Source organism: Lates calcarifer, unplaced genomic scaffold (genome assembly GCF_001640805.2).
Source record: "Lates calcarifer isolate ASB-BC8 unplaced genomic scaffold, TLL_Latcal_v3 _unitig_5932_quiver_2298, whole genome shotgun sequence".
In the NCBI taxonomy this organism is placed as follows: domain Eukaryota; kingdom Metazoa; phylum Chordata; class Actinopteri; family Centropomidae; genus Lates; species Lates calcarifer.
Genome location: NW_026117805.1, coordinates 1 through 18,899, shown reverse-complemented (window position 1 = coordinate 18,899; position 18,899 = coordinate 1). Strand labels below are relative to the sequence as shown.

Genomic DNA, 18,899 nt, shown 5'->3' with positions numbered 1-18,899 from the left:
ATTGTTTCTACTGTGCACCCATTTTCTTTTGTTAGTTTACAAACCGTTCCCCTTTTATTTATGATTTTCTTAAAAAAATACCTTGTGCACTTTTCCCCCTCTTCAATTTCTTGTTCCCTGCTTCTTAAAATGACACCTTTACTTTTGGTTTCTGCTAAAACCGACATCTCTGTTTTGACTTGTTTTATTTCCTCACTAAAATCCATTCCGCATTGTTGTAGTTTAAAATAGCGTTGTAGTCGTTTCTGCAGTCCCATCATGCGTCTATTTTCCCTACTCTTTTTTCTCTTCCCTGCCTGTCTAAAAAAAGTCTGGGTCTTTTCCTTCACCATTTCCCACCAGTGTGCGCATGTGTCGTAAAAGTCTTGAAGGGTCTGCCACTCTCTGTACTGCTCCCTGTATTGGTTGACTAAAACCTGGTCTTCTAAAAGGGAGCAGTTGAGTTTCCACAGACCACTTCCTGATGTCACACCCGAAGAGAGCGAAAGGGTGCAGGAAAGCATCAGGTGATCGGAAAAGAAAACAGGGGTCAATCTAGCATCGGTTGGTGGGCAGTCCCGTGTAAAAATATAGTCTATGCGAGAGGCTCTGGTGCCATCACCACTGAACCAGGTGAAGCCCTCCTCTCTAGGATGCATGGTTTTAAAACAGTCCTGAATTTTAAAATCCCTGCATATGCCCTGTAGTAAAAGTGATGCTTTATCAACTTTAAAATCTTGCCCTCCTCTTTTCCTGTCTTTCCTGCTTAAAATACAATTAAAATCACCCCCTACAACTAAAGGTTCCCTACCTAGCATGTGGAACTGCAGTTCTTCTAAAAGGTCATACCTGTCATTCCTGTCATTAAAGCCATAAATATTTAAGAGATTAAAATCCCTTCTCCTAAAAGTCAAGTGTGCTAAAAGTGCCCGACCATTTCTCACCACAGTGCTGCCCTTCACCAGAACCTTAGGATTTTTGATTAAAATGGCCACTCCATCATTTTTGTTGTAATTTGATCCACTCCATATTGATGTATATGGCCACAACTCCTCCCACTGTCTGTAGTGTTTTAAAAACGGAATGCCACATTCCTGTATTAAAAACACATCTGACTTAAAGGAAACAAGATAGGATAAAATACTCTGGGCTCTAACTCGCGACTTCACACTTCTCACATTGACGGTTGAGAAGGTGAGAGTCATGAGTATGGTTAAAAACAACAGGTATGAAATTTTAAAAGGACTATACAAGGAATTTCAGAGATAAAATGGCAGTCAGATAATCTGCTGTGAATGGAGCTCTTCCTTCACTCTTACAGGTGAAGAGTAAGGGGGTTTAGCTCCAGTCCCCGGATGGACTCTGGGGGTTGGTCTAGGCTGCAACCTTGCATTTAGTTTTGAGTCCTTAGGGGTTGATTGCAGAGCTATTGTTAAAAATGAGACCTCATTTGGTGAATCGGAGGGGAAGACTCTGGGCTCCTCCACAGATGAACTGTCTGAGAGAGTCCCAACTCTTCCCCTCTTCTCTGAGAATACAGGAGACTCAGAGGACAATTCTGATGCCAGCCTCTTTGTTTGCTGGGCGTTGGGGGGGGAGGCATCCTCGCTATCAGTCTGCAATTGGCCTTCCTCATTATCTGAACTAGCTCCGCCCTCTACCTGCATTGCCCCATCCTCTCCAGAACTCTCTGTTGATGGGGCTGTTGCAGGCCCCTCCCTTTCTCCCGCCTCATCTGATTCCACTCCTCCAATCACAGGATTTGGCGGGAGATTTGAATTTTCCGGCCCAGCCTCTTCAATTAGCTCTCTAACTGCCTGGCCTGGTCCACCATTTTGCCCACTTGCTTTTGCTGCCTTTACTTTGTTGGCAAAAGATTTGGGGCAATCTCTGAAGAGGTGGTTTGATTCTCCACATAGATTGCATTTTCTGCCATTGGTGCACTCCTCAAAGGTGTGCCCAATTTCTCTGCATTTCCCACAGACAGTCTGCTGACAAGCTTCGGCCAGGTGCCCGTGCTCACCACACTTGCGGCAGAGCTTGGGCTGACCCTGGTAATGGATGTAGCCCCTGTTTTCTCCCAGAACTATCATGGATGGCAGATGTTTTAGGCCTTGGAAGCCCTGGGGGTCCTGCCATTGTTGAATGGGGACCCTCCAAGCGCAGTTCCAAATGCCATCCTCATCTCTCACTTTGGTAGCCTGGCCTTTAACAGTGCAATATCTTCCCAGCCACAAACAAATGTCCTCTGCATTCACTGTTTCATTGAACATTCTGACAATAACCGTTTTTAAGGCATTGTCAGTCAGTTTCTCCACACTGAAGGCAGAAAACTGGGGTTTAACATTTTCAAAACGTGTCCAAAACTCTCTTAGCAGAGCTGCTGAACGGAAACTCACATCAAAGCCTTTACCAAAAGGCAAGGTCAGTATACAGTTCAGATCATTTGGTGTGAAACCCAAGGCTTTTTGGACTAGCTTCCTGGAGAAGTCCAGTCTGGACATCCCCAGGAGTTTACCCTCTCTCTCCACAAAATTTAAACGAACGCTGTGGTGCCTCCGCATGCCGGCATGGGTGGCCGACATGATGGAGGCACCACAAGCTAAAAAAGTGCTGAAAACAATAAAACCAGTAAAAGATCAATCCGACAAGTAAGAATAATGAAAAACAATAAATAACACAAGAGACAAAGAGTACTTACCTGATCGGCCTGGTCAAGATGTTACAACCTGCAGAGAACAGGTAAAATAGCTCTCTCAGCCAATGAATTCCTATTTGTTAAAGATTTTCAATTACTGGAAAATTGAAATGCTTTAAACAAGGAACATTTAGAAATATCCTCCCAAGCACTGATAAAACCGATGCCACGACAGACAAGTATTTTAACCACCAACAGGAGGCGATCGCAGTCTTAGCCAAAAGACCGAGAAGCGTTTCCAGAGAACGTGCACCGTACCTGGAGGTAATGCAATACCGGGTCGATGCGTGGAGTGGAAGGAGCAAGCCCCCGTTCCGGCTCCCTGATCCAAAAATCAATTTAATATATGGTCCCCGGGTAGGGGACGTATCAGATATTAAACTGATAAGAACAGATACTACACTTGATCTTAGCCAAAAGGCCGAGAAGCGATGAGTCCAAAGCGTTTCGTGTTCCGTCCAAGCTCTTGGCACGATCCTCTCTTGTCACGGTGCCCTGTTTTCAAGCCAGCCTAACAATGGCTGCTGCTTAGCACCCCCACCCAGTCTCCCCACTTTGCACCCCTGGTTCTTAGCGGAGACAGCCGTTTGACTTTTCACACACTCAAAGGGCTCAGCCTTACGGCCAAACCTACCAAAAATAGCTTAAACTCGTTGGCGTTCCTCTCCACGGAAGTCTTTAGTAAAAGGCGAAAGACTTGTGCGTTATGAAGAGAAACCAGAGTCAGTACGGCCTTCGCCTTGAGGGCAGCCGAGAACCCCAGTCGTCCCAGCCACCACCGTCACGGTAGGCCTCTCTTTGCGCCTGCCGCGTTCCAAATCCCAGATCGCACCCGTCAGCTACCCTGCCCCGTACTGTCACATGCGCTATCCAATGGGGTTTGCGGAGGGTTAGGCTTAGGCGGAAAGCCCCGCCTTTGGGGGGCGGGGGCGGGGGCGGGGCATGTGTGCTTGTAACATACAGAAACGCCCACCAATCGTCACGGCCCGACAACAGCACCGACTCTGCAGTCGTAAAACTGGCATAGTTGGCAGCACGCTTTCACGCTTACGAGTAAAAGAAGCTACCCGGGACACCTTGTTTTCCTTTGACGTAGCGGTCAGGGGAGAGCGCGAACGCAGTCCCCCACTACCAGAAATTATGCAGTCGAGACTCCCACATTTGGGGAATTCGCAGGGGTCAGCGCAACCGGAGTGCAATGGCTGAGCCTCGCCCTGGGTGAACCACCTTCTTGATCATGGTATCTCCCCTGCCAGGTAAGTATGAGTTGGAGTTGTCAGAGACGGTGGGGTCGGTTCCAGACACAGCACCCTGGCTGATGGTGGCCACACTGCACAATGCCAGAGTTCGGCGACATCAGCATTAGCTGACCCTCATCTGAGGCTTGTCCCCGAGGCGTTGCAAGCACTATACTGCAGTTTGACAAAGTTGCGCGGTGCACAAACTTTGCTGGTTTTATTGACTTTTCTCACCGGTCGGAGCTCGGCCCAGACAAACTGGAATGTGCCTGTTTTTTTTCAAAAAACAGTAATGCATAAGCCGTGTATGCTCCCGTCTCTAAAGGTCTGTTGGACACGTTATCCCCTTATATAGAGGGAACTGCTTACTTTACCTTCTTTTCCAGCTGCAAAAGAGAGACGGTACACCCTGATCAACCTCCGGGGAAGGGAAAAATCAAGAGTGCACCACTAAGCGTACGACTCAGTAACCGCATCAGGGCTTTGAGCAACTTGTACCCTATCGATAAAGGAATGTGAGAAAAGCAAGGGACTCCCCTGGAAAAAACACCCCCCACAAAACTCTATAGTTACATTGCACGTTTCCAGAGAATGTGCACCGTACCTGGAGGTAATGCAATACCGGGTCGATGCGTGGAGTGGAAGGAGCAAGCCCCCGTTCCGGCTCCCTGATCCAAAAATCAATTTAATATATGGTCCCCGGGTAGGGGACGTATCAGATATTAAACTGATAAGAACAGATACTACACTTGATCTTAGCCAAAAGGCCGAGAAGCGATGAGTCCAAAGCGTTTCGTGTTCCGTCCAAGCTCTTGGCACGATCCTCTCTTGTCACGGTGCCCTGTTTTCAAGCCAGCCTAACAATGGCTGCTGCTTAGCACCCCCACCCAGTCTCCCCACTTTGCACCCCTGGTTCTTAGCGGAGACAGCCGTTTGACTTTTCACACACTCAAAGGGCTCAGCCTTACGGCCAAACCTACCAAAAATAGCTTAAACTCGTTGGCGTTCCTCTCCACGGAAGTCTTTAGTAAAAGGCGAAAGACTTGTGCGTTATGAAGAGAAACCAGAGTCAGTACGGCCTTCGCCTTGAGGGCAGCCGAGAACCCCAGTCGTCCCAGCCACCACCGTCACGGTAGGCCTCTCTTTGCGCCTGCCGCGTTCCAAATCCCAGATCGCACCCGTCAGCTACCCTGCCCCGTACTGTCACATGCGCTATCCAATGGGGTTTGCGGAGGGTTAGGCTTAGGCGGAAAGCCCCGCCTTTGGGGGGCGGGGGCGGGGGGCATGTGTGCTTGTAACATACAGAAACGCCCACCAATCGTCACGGCCCGACAACAGCACCGACTCTGCAGTCGTAAAACTGGCATAGTTGGCAGCACGCTTTCACGCTTACGAGTAAAAGAAGCTACCCGGGACACCTTGTTTTCCTTTGACGTAGCGGTCAGGGGAGAGCGCGAACGCAGTCCCCCACTACCAGAAATTATGCAGTCGAGACTCCCACATTTGGGGAATTCGCAGGGGTCAGCGCAACCGGAGTGCAATGGCTGAGCCTCGCCCTGGGTGAACCACCTTCTTGATCATGGTATCTCCCCTGCCAGGTAAGTATGAGTTGGAGTTGTCAGAGACGGTGGGGTCGGTTCCAGACACAGCACCCTGGCTGATGGTGGCCACACTGCACAATGCCAGAGTTCGGCGACATCAGCATTAGCTGACCCTCATCTGAGGCTTGTCCCCGAGGCGTTGCAAGCACTATACTGCAGTTTGACAAAGTTGCGCGGTGCACAAACTTTGCTGGTTTTATTGACTTTTCTCACCGGTCGGAGCTCGGCCCAGACAAACTGGAATGTGCCTGTTTTTTTTCAAAAAACAGTAATGCATAAGCCGTGTATGCTTCCCGTCTCTAAAGGTCTGTTGGACACGTTATCCCCTTATATAGAGAGAACTGCTTACTTTACCTTCTTTTCCAGCTGCAAAAGAGAGACGGTACACCCTGATCAACCTCCGGGGAAAGGGAAAAATCAAGAGTGCACCACTAAGCGTACGACTCAGTAACCGCATCAGGGCTTTGAGCAACTTGTACCCTATCGATAAAGGAATGTGAGAAAAGCAAGGGACTCCCCTGGAAAAAACACCCCCCACAAAACTCTATAGTTACATTGCACGTTTCCAGAGAATGTGCACCGTACCTGGAGGTAATGCAATACCGGGTCGATGCGTGGAGTGGAAGGAGCAAGCCCCCGTTCCGGCTCCCTGATCCAAAAATCAATTTAATATATGGTCCCCGGGTAGGGGACGTATCAGATATTAAACTGATAAGAACAGATACTACACTTGATCTTAGCCAAAAGGCCGAGAAGCGATGAGTCCAAAGCGTTTCGTGTTCCGTCCAAGCTCTTGGCACGATCCTCTCTTGTCACGGTGCCCTGTTTTCAAGCCAGCCTAACAATGGCTGCTGCTTAGCACCCCCACCCAGTCTCCCCACTTTGCACCCCTGGTTCTTAGCGGAGACAGCCGTTTGACTTTTCACACACTCAAAGGGCTCAGCCTTACGGCCAAACCTACCAAAAATAGCTTAAACTCGTTGGCGTTCCTCTCCACGGAAGTCTTTAGTAAAAGGCGAAAGACTTGTGCGTTATGAAGAGAAACCAGAGTCAGTACGGCCTTCGCCTTGAGGGCAGCCGAGAACCCCAGTCGTCCCAGCCACCACCGTCACGGTAGGCCTCTCTTTGCGCCTGCCGCGTTCCAAATCCCAGATCGCACCCGTCAGCTACCCTGCCCCGTACTGTCACATGCGCTATCCAATGGGGTTTGCGGAGGGTTAGGCTTAGGCGGAAAGCCCCGCCTTTGGGGGGCGGGGCGGGGCTGGGGCATGTGTGCTTGTAACATACAGAAACGCCCACCAATCGTCACGGCCCGACAACAGCACCGACTCTGCAGTCGTAAAACTGGCATAGTTGGCAGCACGCTTTCACGCTTACGAGTAAAAGAAGCTACCCGGGACACCTTGTTTTCCTTTGACGTAGCGGTCAGGGGAGAGCGCGAACGCAGTCCCCCACTACCAGAAATTATGCAGTCGAGACTCCCACATTTGGGGAATTCGCAGGGGTCAGCGCAACCGGAGTGCAATGGCTGAGCCTCGCCCTGGGTGAACCACCTTCTTGATCATGGTATCTCCCCTGCCAGGTAAGTATGAGTTGGAGTTGTCAGAGACGGTGGGGTCGGTTCCAGACACAGCACCCTGGCTGATGGTGGCCACACTGCACAATGCCAGAGTTCGGCGACATCAGCATTAGCTGACCCTCATCTGAGGCTTGTCCCCGAGGCGTTGCAAGCACTATACTGCAGTTTGACAAAGTTGCGCGGTGCACAAACTTTGCTGGTTTTATTGACTTTTCTCACCGGTCGGAGCTCGGCCCAGACAAACTGGAATGTGCCTGTTTTTTTTTCAAAAAACAGTAATGCATAAGCCGTGTATGCTCCCGTCTCTAAAGGTCTGTTGGACACGTTATCCCCTTATATAGAGAGAACTGCTTACTTTACCTTCTTTTCCAGCTGCAAAAGAGAGACGGTACACCCTGATCAACCTCCGGGGAAGGGAAAAATCAAGAGTGCACCACTAAGCGTACGACTCAGTAACCGCATCAGGGCTTTGAGCAACTTGTACCCTATCGATAAAGGAATGTGAGAAAAGCAAGGGACTCCCCTGGAAAAAACACCCCCCACAAAACTCTATAGTTACATTGCACGTTTCCAGAGAACGTGCACCGTACCTGGAGGTAATGCAATACCGGGTCGATGCGTGGAGTGGAAGGAGCAAGCCCCCGTTCCGGCTCCCTGATCCAAAAATCAATTTAATATATGGTCCCCGGGTAGGGGACGTATCAGATATTAAACTGATAAGAACAGATACTACACTTGATCTTAGCCAAAAGGCCGAGAAGCGATGAGTCCAAAGCGTTTCGTGTTCCGTCCAAGCTCTTGGCACGATCCTCTCTTGTCACGGTGCCCTGTTTTCAAGCCAGCCTAACAATGGCTGCTGCTTAGCACCCCCACCCAGTCTCCCCACTTTGCACCCCTGGTTCTTAGCGGAGACAGCCGTTTGACTTTTCACACACTCAAAGGGCTCAGCCTTACGGCCAAACCTACCAAAAATAGCTTAAACTCGTTGGCGTTCCTCTCCACGGAAGTCTTTAGTAAAAGGCGAAAGACTTGTGCGTTATGAAGAGAAACCAGAGTCAGTACGGCCTTCGCCTTGAGGGCAGCCGAGAACCCCAGTCGTCCCAGCCACCACCGTCACGGTAGGCCTCTCTTTGCGCCTGCCGCGTTCCAAATCCCAGATCGCACCCGTCAGCTACCCTGCCCCGTACTGTCACATGCGCTATCCAATGGGGTTTGCGGAGGGTTAGGCTTAGGCGGAAAGCCCCGCCTTTGGGGGGCGGGGGCGGGGGCTGGGGCATGTGTGCTTGTAACATACAGAAAAGCCCACCAATCGTCACGGCCCGACAACAGCACCGACTCTGCAGTCGTAAAACTGGCATAGTTGGCAGCACGCTTTCACGCTTACGAGTAAAAGAAGCTACCCGGGACACCTTGTTTTCCTTTGACGTAGCGGTCAGGGGAGAGCGCGAACGCAGTCCCCCACTACCAGAAATTATGCAGTCGAGACTCCCACATTTGGGGAATTCGCAGGGGTCAGCGCAACCGGAGTGCAATGGCTGAGCCTCGCCCTGGGTGAACCACCTTCTTGATCATGGTATCTCCCCTGCCAGGTAAGTATGAGTTGGAGTTGTCAGAGACGGTGGGGTCGGTTCCAGACACAGCACCCTGGCTGATGGTGGCCACACTGCACAATGCCAGAGTTCGGCGACATCAGCATTAGCTGACCCTCATCTGAGGCTTGTCCCCGAGGCGTTGCAAGCACTATACTGCAGTTTGACAAAGTTGCGCGGTGCACAAACTTTGCTGGTTTTATTGACTTTTCTCACCGGTCGGAGCTCGGCCCAGACAAACTGGAATGTGCCTGTTTTTTTTCAAAAAACAGTAATGCATAAGCCGTGTATGCTCCCGTCTCTAAAGGTCTGTTGGACACGTTATCCCCTTATATAGAGAGAACTGCTTACTTTACCTTCTTTTCCAGCTGCAAAAGAGAGACGGTACACCCTGATCAACCTCCGGGGAAGGGAAAAATCAAGAGTGCACCACTAAGCGTACGACTCAGTAACCGCATCAGGGCTTTGAGCAACTTGTACCCTATCGATAAAGGAATGTGAGAAAAGCAAGGGACTCCCCTGGAAAAAACACCCCCCACAAAACTCTATAGTTACATTGCACGTTTCCAGAGAACGTGCACCGTACCTGGAGGTAATGCAATACCGGGTCGATGCGTGGAGTGGAAGGAGCAAGCTCCCCGTTCCGGCTACCCTGATCCAAAAATCACTTTAATATATGGTCCCCGGGTAGGGGACGTATCAGATATTAAACTGATAAGAACAGATACTACACTTGATCTTAGCCAAAAGGCCGAGAAGCGATGAGTCCAAAGCCGTTTCGTGTTCCGTCCAAGCTCTTGGCACGATCCTCTCTTGTCACGGTGCCCTGTTTTCAAGCCAGCCTAACAATGGCTGCTGCTTAGCACCCCCACCCAGTCTCCCCACTTTGCACCCCTGGTTCTTAGCGGAGACAGCCGTTTGACTTTTCACACACTCAAAGGGCTCAGCCTTACGGCCAAACCTACCAAAAATAGCTTAAACTCCTTGGCGTTCCTCTCCACGGAAGTCTTTAGTAAAAGGCGAAAGACTTGTGCGTTATGAAGAGAAACCAGAGTCAGTACGGCCTTCGCCTTGAGGGCAGCCGAGAACCCCAGTCGTCCCAGCCACCACCGTCACGGTAGGCCTCTCTTTGCGCCTGCCGCGTTCCAAATCCCAGATCGCACCCGTCAGCTACCCTGCCCCGTACTGTCACATGCGCTATCCAATGGGGTTTGCGGAGGGTTAGGCTTAGGCGGAAAGCCCCGCCTTTGGGGGGCGGGGGCGGGGGCTGGGGCATGTGTGCTTGTAACATACAGAAACGCCCACCAATCGTCACGGCCCGACAACAGCACCGACTCTGCAGTCGTAAAACTGGCATAGTTGGCAGCACGCTTTCACGCTTACGAGTAAAAGAAGCTACCCGGGACACCTTGTTTTCCTTTGACGTAGCGGTCAGGGGAGAGCGCGAACGCAGTCCCCCACTACCAGAAATTATGCAGTCGAGACTCCCACATTTGGGGAATTCGCAGGGGTCAGCGCAACCGGAGTGCAATGGCTGAGCCTCGCCCTGGGTGAACCACCTTCTTGATCATGGTATCTCCCCTGCCAGGTAAGTATGAGTTGGAGTTGTCAGAGACGGTGGGGTCGGTTCCAGACACAGCACCCTGGCTGATGGTGGCCACACTGCACAATGCCAGAGTTCGGCGACATCAGCATTAGCTGACCCTCATCTGAGGCTTGTCCCCGAGGCGTTGCAAGCACTATACTGCAGTTTGACAAAGTTGCGCGGTGCACAAACTTTGCTGGTTTTATTGACTTTTCTCACCGGTCGGAGCTCGGCCCAGACAAACTGGAATGTGCCTGTTTTTTTTCAAAAAACAGTAATGCATAAGCCGTGTATGCTCCCGTCTCTAAAGGTCTGTTGGACACGTTATCCCCTTATATAGAGAGAACTGCTTACTTTACCTTCTTTTCCAGCTGCAAAAGAGAGACGGTACACCCTGATCAACCTCCGGGGAAGGGAAAAATCAAGAGTGCACCACTAAGCGTACGACTCAGTAACCGCATCAGGGCTTTGAGCAACTTGTACCCTATCGATAAAGGAATGTGAGAAAAGCAAGGGACTCCCCTGGAAAAAACACCCCCCACAAAACTCTATAGTTACATTGCACGTTTCCAGAGAATGTGCACCGTACCTGGAGGTAATGCAATACCGGGTCGATGCGTGGAGTGGAAGGAGCAAGCCCCCGTTCCGGCTCCCTGATCCAAAAATCAATTTAATATATGGTCCCCGGGTAGGGGACGTATCAGATATTAAACTGATAAGAACAGATACTACACTTGATCTTAGCCAAAAGGCCGAGAAGCGATGAGTCCAAAGCGTTTCGTGTTCCGTCCAAGCTCTTGGCACGATCCTCTCTTGTCACGGTGCCCTGTTTTCAAGCCAGCCTAACAATGGCTGCTGCTTAGCACCCCCACCCAGTCTCCCCACTTTGCACCCCTGGTTCTTAGCGGAGACAGCCGTTTGACTTTTCACACACTCAAAGGGCTCAGCCTTACGGCCAAACCTACCAAAAATAGCTTAAACTCGTTGGCGTTCCTCTCCACGGAAGTCTTTAGTAAAAGGCGAAAGACTTGTGCGTTAGTTTGCGCGGTGCACAAACTTTGCTGGTTTTATTGACTTTTCTCACCGGTCGGAGCTCGGCCCAGACAAACTGGAATGTGCCTGTTTTTTTTCAAAAAACAGTAATGCATAAGCCGTGTATGCTCCCGTCTCTAAAGGTCTGTTGGACACGTTATCCCCTTCTATAGAGGGAACTGCTTACTTTACCTTCTTTTCCAGCTGCAAAAGAGAGACGGTACACCCTGATCAACCTCCGGGGAAGGGAAAAATCAAGAGTGCACTACTAAGCGTACGACTCAGTAACTGCATCAGGGCTTTGAGCAACTTGTACCCTATCGATAAAGGAATGTGAGAAAAGCAAGGGACTCCCCTGGAAAAAACACCCCCCACAAAACTCTATAGTTACATTGCACGTTTCCAGAGAATGTGCACCGTACCTGGAGGTAATGCAATACCGGGTCGATGCGTGGAGTGGAAGGAGCAAGCCCCCGTTCCGGCTCCCTGATCCAAAAATCAATTTAATATATGGTCCCCGGGTAGGGGACGTATCAGATATTAAACTGATAAGAACAGATTTTTTTTTTTTTTTTTTTTTTTTTTCTCTTTATTGATACTCATTTCCATTTTCCATAGAAACTTTTGCATAATTAAAAAAAATACACCCTACATCAAAATACAACTTGTCAACAATTGTGGATAATCTGTAAAATCATAGTTAAGACAATGAAAACAGTACTTTTAAGAGGTTTTACAGATTAAAAAAAAAAACAACAAAGTTGTAAAGGAATATTTTAAAAGGGAGTGTATTTGTTAAAAGGTTCTCTTGTGCAGGAGCAGGGTGAGTCCCTACCCAGGGTTACTCACTCCGCTCCTCCAAACAGTAAGTCTCTCAGGATCCTGTCCTGGTGCTCATAGGAGATCCCCGCCCTCTCGCTCCTTCCCACCTTCCTCTCCCAGGAGAGCCAGGCCGCCGCTGCTTTGACCTTTTCCCGTGTAGCTCCGGCTCCTTCGTCCGAATGGGCACAGAGGCGATTCTTCTTTGTGGCTGTGTCCTAGGCCTGCCGCCTGCAGCTTCGGCCACTTGGACCGTCGCTGCGGCCATCCGGATCACAGCCACGGGGGGCATCTGCATGTGCTTCCTTACCAGCAAGTTTCTGGAGGTCCACATGGCGTCTTTGATGGCGGCCAGGGTGAGCCACTGCTTGGCAAAGTCGTCTTTTTTGATTGCTTCCTGGCTCACCCCATAGAGCACCAGCTGTGCTGTAAGGACCTCCCTTGCTGGCAAGTACGGGAATTGTAAGGAGCCGGCCATTGCCCACTGGTCTACGGCAGCGCTGCACTCCCAGAGCAGATGCCTCACCGACTCAGGCGCACCACAACCAGGTCGAGGTTGAGAGCGCCGACATGCCCCGGGAGTGCATGACGGACCTGACCGGGAGGATCTCGTGAGCCACCATCCATGACAGGTCCCGGAGTCTGTTTGGAAGAGCGGGGGTGGTTGACGTTGCGCCAAACTGTTGAGGGCTGGCCTAATGGAAGCCCGCGCACTGGACTCACTGGTTCCTGCTCCTGCACAACAGAAATCAACACACGGTGATTGGCTAAAACTTGCAGCTCCTCCTGCTCCAGGTTAAAATGCTTTAAAAACTTCTGAATAAAAGCATAGGCTGGTGGCAGGTTAAAGGACACAGGTACTTTAAGATCAGTGGGTAAAATCTTCAGTCTTTTGAGATAAGAACCCATCCAGAATCGTGTCATTGCTGTGGTCTTAGGGTTTCTGGATGGGTCTGTAGCATATTTCACGTATAGCGCGACGTATCGGCTTCCTAAAAACAAGTGTAGGTCAGGTACTCCTTTTCCCCCTTTTTCTTTTGGCCTCCTCATCACGTCTCTCCTCAGTCTTTCCCACTTGGAGCCCCACAAAAAGTAAAAGATGGCTCGGTCAAGATCTAAAAGCACTCTCCTAGGAGGGATAAAAACGGAACTGATCAGTAAAAGCAAGGGTAAAATCACTGCTTTGATGATTAAAACCTTCCCTTCAATGGTCAGTCCTCTAAGTCCCCAGTATCCTAGTCTTTGCCTTACTTTTCCTACCACGTCTGGCCAATTTGTTTTCCCTCCCCCCTCCTTGTCAAATTTGACCCCCAGTATTCTCTGGTCAGTCTGTGTCACAGTCAGGGGGAGTCCTGTCATTTCAGTCGCCGTCCATGGCCCATAAAGTTGGGCTTGGGTCTTGCCTCTGTTGAGTTTTGACCCAGAGGCCCATCCAAACCAGTCAGTCAAGTCCAGCGTCCTGTTGACAGATAAAAGGTCGGTGCATAAAACGTTCACGTCGTCCATGTATAAAACGCATTTAGTCTGAAGTCCCCCGCTCCCTGGGATTCCGATCCCATTGATTCGTTGGTCCCTTCTCAAGATCTGCGCCAGAGGTTCTATACAGATGACATAGAGGAGGGCAGATAACGGACAGCCCTGACGAACACCGCAGTTAATATCCACTGCTTTTGTCAGGTGCCCGTTAATAACAAATCTGCTGGTGATGCTCCGGTACAGCAATCCCACCCAAGCTATAAACCTTTCTGGAAATCCCATTTTTTGCAGTACCCGAAAGAGGTACTGGTGCGAGACCCGATCGAAGGCTTTTTCAAAATCTAAATTTAGTACTATTAGCCTGATGTTTCTGTCTCTCGCGTAACAGATGGTGTCTCGGATCAGTACGAGGCTGTCGGTGATCTTCCTCCCCGGAATGGCGCAGGCTTGATCTGGGTGAATCACCTCTTCTAAAAATCCAGACATACGTGAGGCTAAAAGTTTGCAGTCAAAGTTTAAAAGAGTGATAGGTCTCCAGTTCTTCAAATCAGTCTTATCTTTGGCCTTGTGAAGGAGAGTCACTATCCCTATTCTAAAACTGTCAGGAAGTCGGTCTAGTCGTTCAAAACCCATAAAAACAGCAAGCAAATCAGGTGCTAAAATGTCCCAAAATGTCAAATAAAATTCCAGGGGAAGTCCATCTTGTCCTGGGGACTTCCCCTTCTTAAAACCTGTGATGCATTTATTTAACTCTAAAATCGTAAAATCTTGGGTTAAAAGCACGCTGCTTTCTACTGTCCCGGTAATGAGGTTTAAAACTTCTGTCATGGTGTCTTTTTCAATAGGTTTCCTTTGGTACAATTTTTCATAGTAGTTTTCAACAACTTGTTTAATTTCTTCTATTGTTTCTACTGTGCACCCATTTTCTTTTGTTAGTTTACAAACCGTTCCCCTTTTATTTATGATTTTCTTAAAAAAATACCTTGTGCACTTTTCCCCCTCTTCAATTTCTTGTTCCCTGCTTCTTAAAATGACACCTTTACTTTTGGTTTCTGCTAAAACCGACATCTCTGTTTTGACTTGTTTTATTTCCTCACTAAAATCCATTCCGCATTGTTGTAGTTTAAAATAGCGTTGTAGTCGTTTCTGCAGTCCCATCATGCGTCTATTTTCCCTACTCTTTTTTCTCTTCCCTGCCTGTCTAAAAAAAGTCTGGGTCTTTTCCTTCACCATTTCCCACCAGTGTGCGCATGTGTCGTAAAAGTCTTGAAGGGTCTGCCACTCTCTGTACTGCTCCCTGTATTGGTTGACTAAAACCTGGTCTTCTAAAAGGGAGCAGTTGAGTTTCCACAGACCACTTCCTGATGTCACACCCGAAGAGAGCGAAAGGGTGCAGGAAAGCATCAGGTGATCGGAAAAGAAAACAGGGGTCAATCTAGCATCGGTTGGTGGGCAGTCCCGTGTAAAAATATAGTCTATGCGAGAGGCTCTGGTGCCATCACCACTGAACCAGGTGAAGCCCTCCTCTCTAGGATGCATGGTTTTAAAACAGTCCTGAATTTTAAAATCCCTGCATATGCCCTGTAGTAAAAGTGATGCTTTATCAACTTTAAAATCTTGCCCTCCTCTTTTCCTGTCTTTCCTGCTTAAAATACAATTAAAATCACCCCCTACAACTAAAGGTTCCCTACCTAGCATGTGGAACTGCAGTTCTTCTAAAAGGTCATACCTGTCATTCCTGTCATTAAAGCCATAAATATTTAAGAGATTAAAATCCCTTCTCCTAAAAGTCAAGTGTGCTAAAAGTGCCCGACCATTTCTCACCACAGTGCTGCCCTTCACCAGAACCTTAGGATTTTTGATTAAAATGGCCACTCCATCATTTTTGTTGTAATTTGATCCACTCCATATTGATGTATATGGCCACAACTCCTCCCACTGTCTGTAGTGTTTTAAAAACGGAATGCCACATTCCTGTATTAAAAACACATCTGACTTAAAGGAAACAAGATAGGATAAAATACTCTGGGCTCTAACTCGCGACTTCACACTTCTCACATTGACGGTTGAGAAGGTGAGAGTCATGAGTATGGTTAAAAACAACAGGTATGAAATTTTAAAAGGACTATACAAGGAATTTCAGAGATAAAATGGCAGTCAGATAATCTGCTGTGAATGGAGCTCTTCCTTCACTCTTACAGGTGAAGAGTAAGGGGGTTTAGCTCCAGTCCCCGGATGGACTCTGGGGGTTGGTCTAGGCTGCAACCTTGCATTTAGTTTTGAGTCCTTAGGGGTTGATTGCAGAGCTATTGTTAAAAATGAGACCTCATTTGGTGAATCGGAGGGGAAGACTCTGGGCTCCTCCACAGATGAACTGTCTGAGAGAGTCCCAACTCTTCCCCTCTTCTCTGAGAATACAGGAGACTCAGAGGACAATTCTGATGCCAGCCTCTTTGTTTGCTGGGCGTTGGGGGGAGGCATCCTCGCTATCAGTCTGCAATTGGCCTTCCTCATTATCTGAACTAGCTCCGCCCTCTACCTGCATTGCCCCATCCTCTCCAGAACTCTCTGTTGATGGGGCTGTTGCAGGCCCTCCCTTTCTCCGCCTCATCTGATTCCACTCCTCCAATCACAGGATTTGGCGGGAGATTTGAATTTTTCCGCCCAGCCTCTTCAATTAGCTCTCTAACTGCCTGGCCTGGTCCACCATTTTGCCCACTTGCTTTTGCTGCCTTTACTTTGTTGGCAAAAGATTTGGGGCAATCTCTGAAGAGGTGGTTTGATTCTCCACATAGATTGCATTTTCTGCATTGGTGCACTCCTCAAAGGTGTGCCCAATTCTCTGCATTTCCCACAGACAGTCTGCTGACAAGCTTCGGCCAGTGCCCGTGCTCACCACACTTGCGGCAGAGCTTGGGCTGACCCTGGTAATGGATGTAGGCCCCTGTTTCTCCCAGAACTATCATGGATGGCAGATGTTTAGGCCTTGGAAGCCCTGGGGTCCTGCCATTGTGAATGGGGACCCTCCAAGCGCAGTTCCAAATGCCATCCTCATCTCCACTTTGGTAGCCTGGCCTTTAACATGTGCAATATCTTCCCAGCCACAAACAAATGTCCTCTGCATTCACTGTTTCATTGAACATTCTGACAATAACCGTTTTTAAGGCATTGTCAGTCAGTTTCTCCACACTGAAGGCAGAAAACTGGGGTTTAACATTTTCAAAACGTGTCCAAAACTCTCTTAGCAGAGCTGCTGAACGGAAACTCACATCAAAGCCTTTACCAAAAGGCAAGGTCAGTATACAGTTCAGATCATTTGGTGTGAAACCCAAGGCTTTTTGGACTAGCTTCCTGGAGAAGTCCAGTCTGGACATCCCAGGAGTTTACCCTCTCTCTCCACAAAATTTAAACGAACGCTGTGGTGCCTCCGCATGCCGGCATGGGTGGCCGACATGATGGAGGCACCACAAGCTAAAAAAGTGCTGAAAACAATAAAACAGTAAAAGATCAATCCGACAAGTAAGAATAATGAAAAACAATAAATAACACAAGAGACAAAGAGTACTTACCTGATCGGCCTGGTCAAGATGTTACAACCTGCAGAGAACAGGTAAAATAGCTCTCTCAGCCAATGAATTCCTATTTGTTAAAGATTTTCAATTACTGGAAAATTGAAATGCTTTAAACAAGGAACATTTAGAAATATCCTCCCAAGCACTGATAAAACCGATGCCACGACAGACAAGTATTTTAACCACCAACAGGAGGCGATCGCAGTCTTAGCAAAAGACCGAGAAGCGTTTCCAGAGAACGTGCACCGTACCTGGAGGTAATGCAATACCGGGTCGATGCGTGGAGTGGAAGGAGCAAGCCCCCGTTCCGGCTCCCTGATCCAAAAATCAATTTAATATATGGTCCCCGGGTAGGGGACGTATCAGATATTAAACTGATAAGAACAGATACTACACTTGATCTTAGCCAAAAAGGCCGAGAAGCGATGAGTCCAAAGCGTTTCGTGTTCCGTCCAAGCTCTTGGCACGATCCTCTCTTGTCACGGTGCCCTGTTTTCAAGCCAGCCTAACAATGGCTGCTGCTTAGCACCCCCACCCAGTCTCCCCACTTTGCACCCCTGGTTCTTAGCGGAGACAGCCGTTTGACTTTTCACACACTCAAAGGGCTCAGCCTTACGGCCAAACCTACCAAAAATAGCTTAAACTCGTTGGCGTTCCTCTCCACGGAAGTCTTTAGTAAAAGGCGAAAGACTTGTGCGTTATGAAGAGAAACCAGAGTCAGTACGGCCTTCGCCTTGAGGGCAGCGAGAACCCCAGTCGTCCCAGCCACCACCGTCACGGTAGGCCTCTCTTTGCGCCTGCCGCGTTCCAAATCCCAGATCGCACCCGTCAGCTACCCTGCCCGTACTGTCACATGCGCTATCCAATGGGGTTTGCGGAGGGTTAGGCTTAGGCGGAAAGCCCCGCCTTTGGGGGGCGGGGCGGGGGCATGTGTGCTTGTAACATACAGAAACGCCCACAATCGTCACGGCCCGACAACAGCACCGACTCTGCAGTCGTAAAACTGGCATAGTTGGCAGCACGCTTTCACGCTTACGAGTAAAAGAAGCTACCCGGGACACCTTGTTTTCCTTTGACGTAGCGGTCAGGGAGAGCGCGAACGCAGTCCCCCACTACCAGAAATTATGCAGTCGAGACTCCCACATTTGGGGGAATTCGCAGGGGTCAGCGCAACCGGAGTGCAATGGCTGAGCCTCGCCCTGGGTGAACCACCTTCTTGATCATGGTATCTCCCCTGCCAGGTAAGTATGAGTTGGAGTTGTCAGAGACGGTGGGGTCGGTTCCAGACACAGCACCCTGGCTGATGGTGGCCACACTGCACAATGCCAGAGTTCGGCGACATCAGCATTAGCTGACCCTCATCTGAGGCTTGTCGCCGAGGCGTTGCAAGCACTATACTGCAGTTTGACAAAGTTGCGCGGTGCACAAACTTTGCTGGTTTTATTGACTTTTCTCACCGGTCGGAGCTCGGCCCAGACAAACTGGAATGTGCCTGTTTTTTTTCAAAAAACAGTAATGCATAAGCCGTGTATGCTCCCGTCTCTAAAGGTCTGTTGGACACGTTATCCCCTTCTAGAGGGAACTGCTTACTTTACCTTCTTTTCCAGCTGCAAAAGAGAGCGGTACACCCTGATCAACCTCCGGAAGGGAAAAATCAAGAGTGCACCACTAAGCGTACGACTCAGTAACCGCATCAGGGCTTTGAGCAACTTGTACCCTATCGATAAAGGA

The 18,899-nt window shown here is 49.2% G+C and overlaps 20 non-coding genes and 1 pseudogene across 20 annotated transcripts; all 21 read right to left on the bottom strand.

The window, feature by feature from the left end:
• Positions 1 to 2,919: 2,919 nt before the first annotated feature.
• On the bottom strand, positions 2,920 to 3,110 carry LOC127142079 (U2 spliceosomal RNA). Its single transcript, XR_007812581.1, has one exon. It is a non-coding gene; the product is annotated as a U2 spliceosomal RNA (small nuclear RNA).
• Positions 3,111 to 3,291: 181 nt separating this feature from the next.
• On the bottom strand, positions 3,292 to 3,403 carry LOC127142090 (U5 spliceosomal RNA). Its single transcript, XR_007812590.1, has one exon. It is a non-coding gene; the product is annotated as a U5 spliceosomal RNA (small nuclear RNA).
• A 374-nt stretch (positions 3,404 to 3,777) lies between these two features.
• LOC127142100 (U1 spliceosomal RNA) lies at positions 3,778 to 3,941 on the bottom strand. Its single transcript, XR_007812600.1, has one exon. It is a non-coding gene; the product is annotated as a U1 spliceosomal RNA (small nuclear RNA).
• Positions 3,942 to 4,503: 562 nt separating this feature from the next.
• On the bottom strand, positions 4,504 to 4,694 carry LOC127142072 (U2 spliceosomal RNA). The gene has a single exon (XR_007812575.1). It is a non-coding gene; the product is annotated as a U2 spliceosomal RNA (small nuclear RNA).
• A 181-nt stretch (positions 4,695 to 4,875) lies between these two features.
• Positions 4,876 to 4,987, bottom strand: LOC127142089 (U5 spliceosomal RNA). The gene has a single exon (XR_007812589.1). It is a non-coding gene; the product is annotated as a U5 spliceosomal RNA (small nuclear RNA).
• A 370-nt stretch (positions 4,988 to 5,357) lies between these two features.
• LOC127142098 (U1 spliceosomal RNA) lies at positions 5,358 to 5,521 on the bottom strand. Its single transcript, XR_007812598.1, has one exon. It is a non-coding gene; the product is annotated as a U1 spliceosomal RNA (small nuclear RNA).
• Positions 5,522 to 6,085: 564 nt separating this feature from the next.
• Positions 6,086 to 6,276, bottom strand: LOC127142071 (U2 spliceosomal RNA). Its single transcript, XR_007812574.1, has one exon. It is a non-coding gene; the product is annotated as a U2 spliceosomal RNA (small nuclear RNA).
• A 181-nt stretch (positions 6,277 to 6,457) lies between these two features.
• LOC127142088 (U5 spliceosomal RNA) lies at positions 6,458 to 6,569 on the bottom strand. The gene has a single exon (XR_007812588.1). It is a non-coding gene; the product is annotated as a U5 spliceosomal RNA (small nuclear RNA).
• Positions 6,570 to 6,942: 373 nt separating this feature from the next.
• On the bottom strand, positions 6,943 to 7,106 carry LOC127142086 (U1 spliceosomal RNA). Its single transcript, XR_007812586.1, has one exon. It is a non-coding gene; the product is annotated as a U1 spliceosomal RNA (small nuclear RNA).
• A 563-nt stretch (positions 7,107 to 7,669) lies between these two features.
• On the bottom strand, positions 7,670 to 7,860 carry LOC127142078 (U2 spliceosomal RNA). Its single transcript, XR_007812580.1, has one exon. It is a non-coding gene; the product is annotated as a U2 spliceosomal RNA (small nuclear RNA).
• A 181-nt stretch (positions 7,861 to 8,041) lies between these two features.
• On the bottom strand, positions 8,042 to 8,153 carry LOC127142087 (U5 spliceosomal RNA). The gene has a single exon (XR_007812587.1). It is a non-coding gene; the product is annotated as a U5 spliceosomal RNA (small nuclear RNA).
• A 375-nt stretch (positions 8,154 to 8,528) lies between these two features.
• On the bottom strand, positions 8,529 to 8,692 carry LOC127142074 (U1 spliceosomal RNA). The gene has a single exon (XR_007812577.1). It is a non-coding gene; the product is annotated as a U1 spliceosomal RNA (small nuclear RNA).
• Positions 8,693 to 9,254: 562 nt separating this feature from the next.
• On the bottom strand, positions 9,255 to 9,447 carry LOC127142081 (U2 spliceosomal RNA). The gene has a single exon (XR_007812583.1). It is a non-coding gene; the product is annotated as a U2 spliceosomal RNA (small nuclear RNA).
• Positions 9,448 to 9,629: 182 nt separating this feature from the next.
• Positions 9,630 to 9,741, bottom strand: LOC127142095 (U5 spliceosomal RNA). Its single transcript, XR_007812594.1, has one exon. It is a non-coding gene; the product is annotated as a U5 spliceosomal RNA (small nuclear RNA).
• Positions 9,742 to 10,116: 375 nt separating this feature from the next.
• On the bottom strand, positions 10,117 to 10,280 carry LOC127142063 (U1 spliceosomal RNA). Its single transcript, XR_007812566.1, has one exon. It is a non-coding gene; the product is annotated as a U1 spliceosomal RNA (small nuclear RNA).
• A 562-nt stretch (positions 10,281 to 10,842) lies between these two features.
• LOC127142070 (U2 spliceosomal RNA) lies at positions 10,843 to 11,033 on the bottom strand. Its single transcript, XR_007812573.1, has one exon. It is a non-coding gene; the product is annotated as a U2 spliceosomal RNA (small nuclear RNA).
• Positions 11,034 to 11,214: 181 nt separating this feature from the next.
• On the bottom strand, positions 11,215 to 11,327 carry LOC127142099 (U5 spliceosomal RNA). The gene has a single exon (XR_007812599.1). It is a non-coding gene; the product is annotated as a U5 spliceosomal RNA (small nuclear RNA).
• Positions 11,328 to 11,707: 380 nt separating this feature from the next.
• On the bottom strand, positions 11,708 to 11,926 carry LOC127142083 (uncharacterized; annotated as a pseudogene).
• Positions 11,927 to 17,403: 5,477 nt separating this feature from the next.
• Positions 17,404 to 17,595, bottom strand: LOC127142080 (U2 spliceosomal RNA). The gene has a single exon (XR_007812582.1). It is a non-coding gene; the product is annotated as a U2 spliceosomal RNA (small nuclear RNA).
• Positions 17,596 to 17,776: 181 nt separating this feature from the next.
• On the bottom strand, positions 17,777 to 17,888 carry LOC127142085 (U5 spliceosomal RNA). Its single transcript, XR_007812585.1, has one exon. It is a non-coding gene; the product is annotated as a U5 spliceosomal RNA (small nuclear RNA).
• A 364-nt stretch (positions 17,889 to 18,252) lies between these two features.
• On the bottom strand, positions 18,253 to 18,417 carry LOC127142069 (U1 spliceosomal RNA). The gene has a single exon (XR_007812572.1). It is a non-coding gene; the product is annotated as a U1 spliceosomal RNA (small nuclear RNA).
• Positions 18,418 to 18,899: the final 482 nt, after the last annotated feature.